Below are 12,027 nucleotides of genomic sequence, written 5' to 3' on the forward strand. Positions count from 1 at the left end.
ACTACTTTAGCTTTTAGGATCTGGTTACGGTTATAATTCTTATACCCAATCATAAACACGAGATCTAGTCATAATTCACTCCAAAAACACTAACGAAGCTTCCTAATGCTTCTCAATTATTTGTGGGTGTGGCCGAAGTCTTAAGAGTTTTCTGTTTTGGAGCTTTTAGACGGAAAAATATTATTTTAGCTTTTGGGATCCGGTTGCGGTTCTAGTTCTTAAACCCAATCATAAACACGAGATCTAGTCATATTTCTCTCGAAAAAAACTAGCCAAGCTTCTTATTGCTTCTCAAATTTTTGTGGGTGTTGCCGAAGTCCTATGAGTTTTCGGTTTTGGAGCTTCTAAACGGAAAAACACTACTTTAGCTATTGGAATACGGTTGCGGTTCTAGTTCTTATACCCAATCATAAACACGAGATCTATTCATAATTCACTCCAAAAATACTAACGAAGATTTTTATTGCTTCTCAAATATTTGTAGCTGTGGCCGAAGTCTTATGAGTCTTCGGTTTTGGAGCTTCTAATCGGAAAAACAATACTTTAGCTTTTGGGATCCAATTACGGTTCTAGTTCTTATACCCAATCATAAACATGAGATCTAGTCATAATTCAATCCAAAAACACTAATGACGCTTCTTATTGCTTCTCAAATATTTGTGGGTGTGGCGGAAGTCTTATGAGTTTTCTGTTTTGGAGCTTCTAAAACATTATTTTAGCTTTTGGGATCCGGTTGCGGTTCTAGTTCTTAAACCCCATCATAAACACGAGATCTAGTCATATTTCACTACAAAAACACTAGCCAAGCTTCTTATTGCTTCTCAAATCTTTGTGGGTGTGGCCGAAGTCCTATGAGTTTTCGGTTTTGGAGCTTCTAAACGGAAAAACACTACTTTAGCTTTTGGAATCTGGTTGAGGTTCTAGTTCTTATACCCAATCATAAACACGAGATCTATTCATAACTCACTCCAAAAACACTAACGAAGCTTCTTATTGCTTCTCAAATATTTGTGGCTGTGGCCGAAGTCTTATGAGTTTTCGGTTTTGGAGCTTCTAATCGGAAAAACACTACTTTAACTTTTGGGATCCAGTTGCGGTTCTAGTTCTTATACCCAATCATAAACACGAGATCTAGTCATAATTCTCTCCAAAAACACTAATGACGCTTCTTATTGCTTCTCAAATATTTGTGGGTGTGGCGGAAGTCTTATGAGTTTTCTGTTTTGGAGCTTCTAAAACATTATTTTAGCTTTTGGGATCCGGTTGCGGTTCTAGTTCTTAAACCCAATCATAAACACGAGATCTAGTCATATTTCACTACAAAAACACAAACGAAGTTTTTTATTGCTTCTCAAATATTTGTGGGTGTGGCCGAAGTCTTATGAGTTTTCTGTTTTGGAGCTTCTATATGGAAAAACACTACTTTAGCTTACGGGATCCGGATGCGATTCTAGGTCTTATACCTAATCATAAACACAAGTCTAGTCATATTTGAATCCAAAAACACTAATCAAGCTTCTTATTGCTTCTCAAATCTTTTTGGGAGTGGGCCAAGACCTATAAGTTTTCGAGTTTGGAGCTTCGAAACGGAAAAACATTACTTTAGCTTTTGGGACCCGGTTACGGTTCTAGTTCTTAAACCCAATCATAAACACGAGATCTAGTCATATTTCACTCCAGAAACACTAGCCAAGCTTCTTATTGCTTCTCAAATATTTGGGGGTGATGCCGGAATCCTATGAGTTTTCGGGTTTGGAGCTTCTAAACGAAAAAACACTACTTTAGCTTTTGGGATTCAGTTGCGGTTCTAATTCTTATACCCAATCATAAACACGAGATCTAGTCATATTTCACTACAAAAACACAAACGAAGTTTTTTATTGCTTCTCAAATATTTGTGGGTGTGGCCGAAGTCTTATGAGTTTTCTGTTTTGGAGCTTCTAAACGGAAAAACACTATTTTAGCTTTTGGGATCCAGTTGCGGTTCTAGTTCTTATACCCAATCATAAACACGAGATCTAGTCTTATTTCACTCCAAAAACACTAGCCAATCGTCTTATTGCTTCTCAAATATTTGTGGGTGTGGCCGAAGTCCTATGAGTTTTCGGTTTTGGAGCTTCTAAACGGAAAAACACTACTTTAGCTTTTGGGATTCAGTTGCGGTTCTAGTTCTTATACCCAATCATAAACACGAGATCTAGTCATATTTGACTCAAAAAACACTAATCAAGCTTCTTATTGCATCTCAAATCTTTTTGGGTGTGGCCAAAGTCCTATGAGTTTTCGATTTTGGAGCTTCTAAACGGAAAAACACTACTTTAGCTTTTAGGATCTGGTTGCGGTTCTAATTCTTATACCCAATCATAAACACGAGATCTAGTCATAATTCACTCCAAAAACACTAACGAAGCTTCCTATTGCTTCTCAATTATTTGTGGGTATGGCCGAAGTCTTATAAGTTTTCTGTTTTGGAGCTTTTAGACGGAAAAATATTATTTTAGCTTTTGGGATCCGGTTGCGGTTCTAGTTCTTAAACCCAATCATAAACACGAGATCTAGTCATATTTCACTCGAAAAAAACTAGCCAAGCTTCTTATTGCTTCTCAAATTTTTGTGGGTGTGGCCGAAGTCCTATGAGTTTTCGGTTTTGGAGCTTCTAAACGGAAAACACTACTTTAGCTTTTGGAATCCGGTTGCGGCTCTAGTTCTTATACCCAATCATAAACACGAGATCTATTCATAATTCACTCGAAAAACACTAACGAAGCTTTTTATTGCTTCTCAAATATTTGTGGCTGTGGCCGAAGTCTTATGAGTTCTCGGTTTTGGTGCTTCTAATCGGAAAAACAATACTTTAGCTTTTGGGATCCAATTGCGGTTCTAGTTCTTATACCCAATCATAAACATGAGATCTAGTCATAATTCAATCCAAAAACACTAATGACGCTTCTTATTGCTTCTCAAATATTTGTGGGTGTGGCGGAAGTCTTATGAGTTTTCTGTTTTGGAGCTTCTAAAACATTATTTTAGCTTACGGGATCCGGTTGCGGTTCTAGGTCTTATACCCAATCATAAACACGAGATCTAGTCATATTTGACTCCAAAAACACTAATCAAGCTTCTTATTGCTTCTCAAATCTTTTTGGGTGTGGCCGAAGTCCTATGAGTTTTCGGTTTTGGAGCTTCGAAACGGAAAAACACTACTTTAGCTTTTGGGACCCGGTTACGGTTCTAGTTCTTAAACCCAATCATAAACACGAGATCTAGTCATATTTCACTCCAGAAACACTAGCCAAGCTTCTTATTGCTTCTCAAATATTTGTGGCTGTGGCCGAAGTCTTATGAGTTCTCGGTTTTGGAGCTTCTAATTGGAAAAACAATACTTTAGCTTTTGGGATCCAATTGCGGTTCTAGTTCTTATACCCAATCATAAACATGAGATCTAGTCATAATTCAATCCAAAAACACTAATGACGCTTCTTATTGCTTCTCAAATATTTGTGGGTGTGGCGGAAGTCTTATGAGTTTTCTGTTTTGGAGCTTCTAAAACATTATTTTAGCTTACGGGATCCGGTTGCGGTTCTAGTTCTTATACCCAATCATAAACACGAGATCTAGTCATATTTCACTACAAAAACACAAACGAAGTTTTTTATTGCTTCTCAAATATTTGTGGGTGTGGCCGAAGTCTTATGAGTTTTCTGTTTTGGAGCTTCTAAACGGAAAAACACTATTTTAGCTTTTGGGATCCAGTTGCAGTTCTAGTTCTTATACCCAATCATAAACACGAGATCTAGTCATATTTGACTCCAAAAACACTAATCAAGCTTCTTATTGCTTCTCAAATCTTTTTGGGTGTGGCCGAAGTCCTATGAGTTTTCGGTTTTGGAGCTTCGAAACGGAAAAACACTACTTTAGCTTTTGGGACCCGGTTGCGGTTCTAGTTCTTAAACCCAATCATAAAAACGAGATCTAGTCATATTTCACTCCAGAAACACTAGCCAAGCTTCTTATTGCTTCTCAAATATTTGTGGGTGTTGCCGAAGTCCTATGAGTTTTCGGTTTTGGAGCTTCTAAACGGAAAAAAACTACTTTAGCGTTTGGGATTCGGTTGTGGTTCTAGTTCTTATACTGATATGTCTATAATTTGCATGTTTTACACATCCATTTATCACCATTTCGAGTCTAGTTTCATTCATCTTCCACATCATTCATCATCATTTCGCACATTTTGCATGTTTAAGTGTGTCTAGCATTAGTCTTGCATGCATTTTGCATTCTGGAGTTGTTTCAGGTGTTTCAGAGCTATTGGTGTTCAGAAAGAGGAAAAACAGAGCTGAAAGTCACATTTAGACCCTTATACTCGATCACCAGTAGCAGAGAGGGAAGTCCATCAGGACCCTTATACTCGATCAGCAGACCATCAGGACCCTTATACTCGATCACAGGGAAGTCCAGCCAGACTGTTCTACTCGATCGCAGAGGAAGAGGAGCTGTCTATCCTGCCAGTTCACTGTTATACTCGATCGCAAGGTTGAAGAAGCAGTCCTTCCTGACAGTCTACCCACATACTCGATCACAAGAGAGAAGAAGCAGTCTAGACCACGCCACCACCCATTCTACTCGATCACCACCTCGACCCTCTGATCAATCCGCACTCAACCAGACAACCTGAGTATAGGAAAGAGAAGAGGAGAGAAGGTGATACTAGGATTTTTACTATCAATTACCCTAATATACTTTTATGTCATTGTAGTATAAGAGGTTATCAATCCAATCAGGTGCTCTTACTATCAATCAAGATGCGATCAGAGATAACTAAGTCAAGCCAAGCAGAATAGAGGTTTGTTTATCTAACAATCCTAAGCGATCATGTATAAAAACGAATAAACTACGGAACAGGAATGAACATGCATAAAGAGAAACAACTATCAAAACTAAGCAGTAATAAGCAAGCAGGTCGAGTAGAACACAGAAGCTAACAGAAACGATAAACGAGCAAGCAATAGAGATAAAGGGTCCTGAGGAATGGGATAATCGATTATAGCAGTCTCCTTAGTCTACCCAGGTAGTTAACAAACTCAATCAAGCTATCCCTAGACAATAGATTCGAATACAAATCAATCCACTCTCGTGACATAGATTCTCAAGCTAAATCACTTTCATACTCAATTCTCATTGAAGAAATATAACCTAGCAGGCATTATGATTCAATCTAATATAGTCAATAAGCATTCTAAACATCCAATCTCTTGGGCTAGAGTATGCAAATCTCTGGAAAAGTTTGTTCAGACATTTCATCAAACACCTTGTGGGTGTGGAAATGTCTGAGATCAATTTCCAATTGATCAGAGAAGAAATAGCATTAAGATCTACTAAACCAGAAGGGAAATCAAGCAATTCTACACTTAACCACCTAAATATACTAAGGATTCCACACCTAATCTAACCCATCCTCAAGAACCCTAATCCACTACTCAAGAACACTGAAGGACATCATGCATAAAAACCCAGAAAACGTTTCAAACCCAGAAATCATTGAAAAGTAAGTATGTTATAGATAAGAGACAGATCTACAACTTTGATGAAAAAAAGAAATGCAAAAACTCAAAGGATCAACAGGAAAAACGATTACAAAAACTAGGGTTTATGAGAGAATAGCGGAATATCTCCTGGGTAAAAGGAATATCCCCTGGACAATAGTATGCACCCCTATTTATAGAAAATACTAGGTTACCCTAATTGGCTACAGGACAAAATAGAGAGTCGGCGGAGACCAACTCGACATGTCGTCGAGCCTGCCACGTCGAGACCATGTGATTCTCAAAGGTGGCGCCTTGATGTCCAACTCGACGTGACGTCGAGCCTGCGTGGTCGAGTCTGCTCCCAGGCGGCTTCATGGCGTCCTACTCAACGTGTCATCGAGTCCATATGGTCGAGTCTGCTCTCATGCGGTTTCCTGGCGTCCTACTCGACGTGAAGTCGAGCCATGACGTCGAGTCTGGTCCTGGGTGATCTTGAACGACTTTATTCCTCTCCAATTCGATCCCAAGTCTAGCTCCAAGGTCGTGTTGGTTCCTCCTTGCTCCATTAAGTCCCAAATAAGCTCCAAAGTACCTAAAACTCATCCAATATGCAACATGCTATGCCATGCAATGCAAATCGTACTAAGTGATGAAAATCTTATGAAAAAGGACTATTAATGCAGTGAAACAGAGAGGAAACTAAGCTAAATGCATAAGAAATGTGTGCTTAAAAGAGGTCAAATACAGAGATATCAACTCCCCCAAACTTAGCTCTTGCTTGCCCTCAAGCAAACAATAGAACCAAGCTGGAGAAGAGGTTTGAAAGTGGAGACTCAGAACGAAAACATGCATATAGAGTAAGTGAATTCAATGTCCAGGTTGCTAATTCTAGAATGCAAGGTTGACTGATCTCTACTTAAAAACATTAGCCATCTCCTTCACATCTCAACCTAAATTCTGCTTTAATCAAATCAAGCATTCAAATCTGCACATTCCCTTTAACATTTATTAAGTAGGAACCGTGAATCATACTATGCAATGGATATGAACACATTTGGCTAAAGGGCAAAGGTTTTAGAGACAAAGATGGTCCCTTAAAGATCTGGCTTAAATCGTAACAGGGGATCTCTCAAGAATGATTGAGCTTTAGTAGAATGCTAAAGGTGAGTATCAAGTTATGCATACAAGGATAAGACCCCATCTACCCAGAATGTAATCAACTCAAATGGAGATCCTATTTCTAATCCCAGAACATGAACTTAACTCTACCCCTTTTGCACTCCAAACAGTTACAGACTTTTACTCACATCATTTCTTTCTTTTCTTTGCTTTTCTAACCTAGGAGAAGCTTTCTTACTTTGCTCTGTCTAGCGGATTAGGATTCTTTAACAACTAGGGTTCCCTTTTCTTTCTTCTTATAAACACAAGGCTTTTGCCCAATCTCTTTAAGCTATTTACAGAACCCTTTTTACTTTACTTTAGCACACCCAAATCCTTTACTAGACTTCTCTTACTTTAGCTACTTCTCCTTAGGACTCTTTTCCCTTTCCTTTTCTTTCAATGATGAACACAACCTTTTCTTTCTTTTAAACACAACCCAAACCCAGAATTAAGCACCCACCTAGTCCTATCTGGTCCAGATAACGTGAACCAGAACTACATGAGATACTATCCTTGTCGTTACAGACCTAACACTTTCTACCAAGCTCAATCGGAATAAGGCCTCACATTCACACACAAATGATAAATGGCTTGAAAGAAGGTTAAGGCTAAGGGTGGGGAATAACTGCTCCAAAGATGGGAGTCAGCTACTTGGACTAGCAAGAGTGATCAAAAGGTAAAAAAAAGTCCAAGTATTTTAAGGTATCCATGAGTTCATAGCACAATGCACAGCATGATAATTATAAGTCAAAATTCAAGTTCAGATAGATAGGGAATGGCATCAGATCAAAGCATGATGCAATAGCCCTAAGTGAAAGCATACTAAAACAATCCTAAAATGACAATGCAAGCTATATGAACACTCTGTTTTTGTGAAATCATTTTCGAAAAATTTCAAATTTTTATGGTTTTTCTATGCCTTAGATGCAATGATGCAAAATTTGAAATAAGAAAACAAAACGCAATGTCAAATACTCCCTGAGCCCTCCCCCAAACTTAAATTACACAGTCCTCTGTGTAACAAGCATTTGGAAGAGAGTACTCAGGGCAAACCAACAGAGAAACAAAATGAAATGTCGTATATACAATGGTGAATTGGAGTTGTTACCTCATGGATGGGTGAAGAAGGAGGTGATTGACCTGGTACTGGTGGGCTTCATGGGCTAACTCGACGTCTCATCGAGCAGGTACGTCGAGTAGGGCTTCGGTTTTGGTTTGGAGTGACACCAAGGGGCAAGCTCAACTTGTAGTCGAGTAGGGCACATCGAGTCTTCTCCTTCTCTATTCCTCTGACTCCAACTCGAATAATTCCTGAAAATCACAGACACTACAAAAACACATTAAAAATAACAAGAGATAAAGAGCTATTTACAAAGATAAACATGGGAATTCCTCCCAAGTGAGCTTGTTTAAAGTCACTAAGCTTGACTTACTACTCTTTTAGGCGAGTTGAGGGTCCTGAAGATGAACTGTAGATCCTTCAGGAATGACGCTATCCGCGAGATACTTCTTAAGCCGCTGACCATTCACCTTAAACTCTGACCCGTCCTTAGTAAATAGCGATACCGCACCAAATGGTAGGACTTCTTTGATAGTGAAAGGACCAGACCACCTTGACTTGAGCTTTCCGGGAAATAGCTTGAGTCTGGAGTTGAACAGTAACACTTGGTCTCCAGCCTTGAAGTCTTTTGGTGAAATCTTCTTGTCATGGAAAGCCTTTGTTCTTTCCTTGTACACCTTTGAACTATCATAAGCTTCAAGCCTTATTTCCTCAAGTTCGTGCAAGTCAACCGATCTCTTCTCCTGAGCATCTTTGATATCCAAGTTCAGCAACTTAGTAGCCCAGATTGCTTTGTACTCTACCTCAACTGGAAGATGACATGACTTCCCATAGAGCATCTGAAATGGCGTCCTTCCTATTGGCGTCTTGTATGCAGTCCGGTATGCCCAAAGTGTATCATCTAACTTGGTAGACCAGTCTCTCTTTGAAACACCAACAACCCTGGCGAGTATGGCCTTGATCTGACGGTTGGATACTTCTACTTGACCGCTAGTCTGAGGGTGATAAGGAGTAGCTACCTTGTGCTTCACACCGTGCTTCTTTAACAGACTCTCAAAGACCTTGTTGATGAAATGAGAACCTCCATCACTGATCACAGCTTTAGGGATACCGAATCTAGGTAATATGATGCTCTTGAACAGCTTTAAGACCACTTTATGATCATTAGTTGGAGATGCAATGGCCTCAACCCATTTGGAGACGTAGTCCACAGCAACAAGGATGTACTTATTACCATAGGAAGCAGGATTGAATGGTCCCATGAAATCAATTCCCCAAACGTCAAAGACTTCAATTCCAGGATCGGGGTCTATGGCATTTCGTTCCTCCTAGTTATGTTCCCCATTCGCTGGCAAGGATCGCATTTAGCGATGAATCCATGTGCATCTTTAAACATGGAAGGCCACCAAAGGCCGGCTTGGAGAACCTTCTGTACAGTCTTGAAGGTAGCAAAGTGACCGCCATAAGCAGAACCATGACAGTGTTCCAGAACTCCTTGAAGTTCCTCTTCAGCAATACACCTTCTAAATACGCCATCAGTACCCTTCTTATACAAATAAGGTTCATCCCAGTAGTAGTGGTTGATGTCTCTAAAGAACTTCTTCTTCTGGTAAGCATCAAGGTATTTGGGGATTTCCCCGCAGATCAAGTAGTTTACAAAGTCAGCATACCAGGGAAACTCTTCTTCCTTGACAGCACAAGCTTCTTCGAATTCCTTCTTGTTATACACCAATTTATAGCACTTGAAAGCCAACAGCTGCTCTTCAGTCATTGAATCGTTTATAGGGATTTCATCTTCAATCCGCATTCTGGACAAGTGATCAGCTACTCCGTTCTCTATACCCTTCTTATCAACAATCTCCATATCAAATTCTTGAAGTAACAAAATCCATCTCAGCAGTCTAGGCTTGGTGTCCTTCTTAGCATAGATGTGCCTCAAAGCTGCATGGTCTGTATAGACAGTAACCTTGGATCCAACCAAATAGCTTCTAAACTTCTCAAATGCAAAGACTACACAGCCAGCAACTCTTTCTCTGTTGTAGCATATCTCACTTGAGCATCATCCAAGGTTCTGCTTGCATAATAGATAACATGGAGCTTCTTATCTATCTTTTGTCCCAGCACAGCCCCAACCGCGTAGTCTGAAGTATCACACATGATTTCAAAAGGATGATCCCAGTTTGGTGCTTGGACGATTGGAGCAGACACTAGAGCTTCTTTAATCAAGTTGAAAGCTCTCATACACTCTTCATCAAAGATGAATTCGGTCTCCTTACAGAGAAGTTGAGTAAGTGGTCTAGCAAACTTTGAGAAATCCTTGATGAATCTCCTGTAAAAGCCGGCATGACCCAGAAAACTTCTGATATCCTTCACGCTTTTTGGAGGCTGCAACTGCACCATGACGTCTATCTTGGCCTTATCAACCTCAATCCCTTTCTCTGATATCTTGTGTCCCAATACTATACCCTCTCTGACCATGAAGTGACACTTCTCCCAGTTCAGCACTAGATTGGTCTCCTCACACCTTGTTAGAACCCTGCATAGATTTAACAAACAAGAGGAGAAAGAGGAGCCATAGACAGAGAAATCGTCCATAAAGACTTCCACCGTCTCCTCAATTAAATCCGAGAATATTGAAGTCATACACCTCTGAAAAGTAGCAGGTGCATTACACAATCCGAAAGGCATTTTTCTATAAGCGAAGGTTCCATAAGGGCAAGTAAAAGTGGTTTTCTCTTGATCATTAGGGTGAATTGGTATTTGAAAGAAACCACTATATCCATCAAGAAAGCATTAGTACTGGTGATTAGCTAACCTTTCAAGCATTTGATCAATAAATGGTAAAGGAAAATGATCTTTTCTAGATGCATCATTTAGCTTTCGATAATCAATGCACATTCTATGTCCTGTTATAGTTCTAGTAGGGATAAATTCATCTTTATCATTCTTTATAATAGTCATACCTCCTTTCTTAGGCACACAATGAACCGGAGATACCCAAGTGCTATCTGAAATAGGGTAGATTACACCCGCTTCCAATAGTTTAAGTATCTCCTTTTTAACTACTTCTTTCAGATTAGGATTCAATCTCCTTTGAGGTTCAATGCTAGAATGAGATTCATTTTCGAGATGGATCCTATGCATGCACAAACTAGGTGAGATTCCCTTTATATCAGACAATGAATAACCAATTGCTCTTCTATACTTTTTAAGTTCGGACAACAGCAGGTTCACTTCATCATCATTCAATGCAGCATTAATGATCACAGGGTAAGTAGAGTTTGTTCCTAGAAATGCGTACCTTAGCCCTTGCGGAAGTGGTTTGAGGTCTACCTTAGGTGCGTTGAGCTCAGACCAGTCATCTGAGGTAGGAGAAGGCCATCTTGACGTGTCGTCGAGCTTGCAGGTCGAGTCTGCTTCCTTGACTTCTTCAGGAATTGAATTGGGAAGGCTTACTCGACGTGTGGTCGAGCCAGTAGGTCGAGTCTGTTCTGAAATGTCCTCTTCCACTGTACTGACTTCTGCTGCTGGCACCTCTAACTTCTCAAAGTATTCTGATGATTCTTCTTCCTTATGGGAGTCTAGCAGCTTCTTGTACCCCAATGTCTCTAAGTGTAAGAACCCCTCTTCCCCGTCTTTGGTAAGAGCACTCTGTAGGTAGTCTTCTTCAGTAAGCTCTTCAAGTAGTTCGTCAGCTAAACGATCCATTTCTTCTATGTAGAACACTTGTCTGTCAATGGTAGGTTTCTTCATCGTCTTAGTGATGTCGAATATCATCTTGAAATCTTCACCGAGGTTTAGGTCGATCTTACCTCTTCTGACATCAATGAGAGCTCCAGCAGTAGCTAAGAAAGGTCTCCCTAGTATGAGAGGGTCCTTTGGCTCTTCATCCATTTCTAAAACAATGAAGTCTGTAGGGATCTCTACCTTTCCTATTCTGACAGGTAGATCCTCTAACATACCATGAGGAACTCTTACGGATCTGTCGGCTAAGATTAGTTGGATTTAGCAGGACTTGTACTTGATGAAACCGAGTCTTCTTGCTACTGAGAGTGGCATCAAACTGACTGATGCACCTAGATCGCATAGGCATTTGTTGAAGAACAAAGGGCCTAGTGAACAGGGTAGAGTAAATGAGCCGGGATCCCCAAGCTTCTTTGGTATGATCTTCTTCTGTATGATAGCACTGCATTCATGGCTCAACACTACCATTCCTTGTACCTCCTTAATTCTCTCCATTATCATGTCCTTCAAGTACTTGTGAGAATCCGGAATCAGCAT

This window comes from Arabidopsis lyrata (assembly GCF_000004255.2).
Source record: "Arabidopsis lyrata subsp. lyrata unplaced genomic scaffold ARALYscaffold_1, whole genome shotgun sequence".
NCBI lineage: Eukaryota > Viridiplantae > Streptophyta > Magnoliopsida > Brassicales > Brassicaceae > Arabidopsis > Arabidopsis lyrata.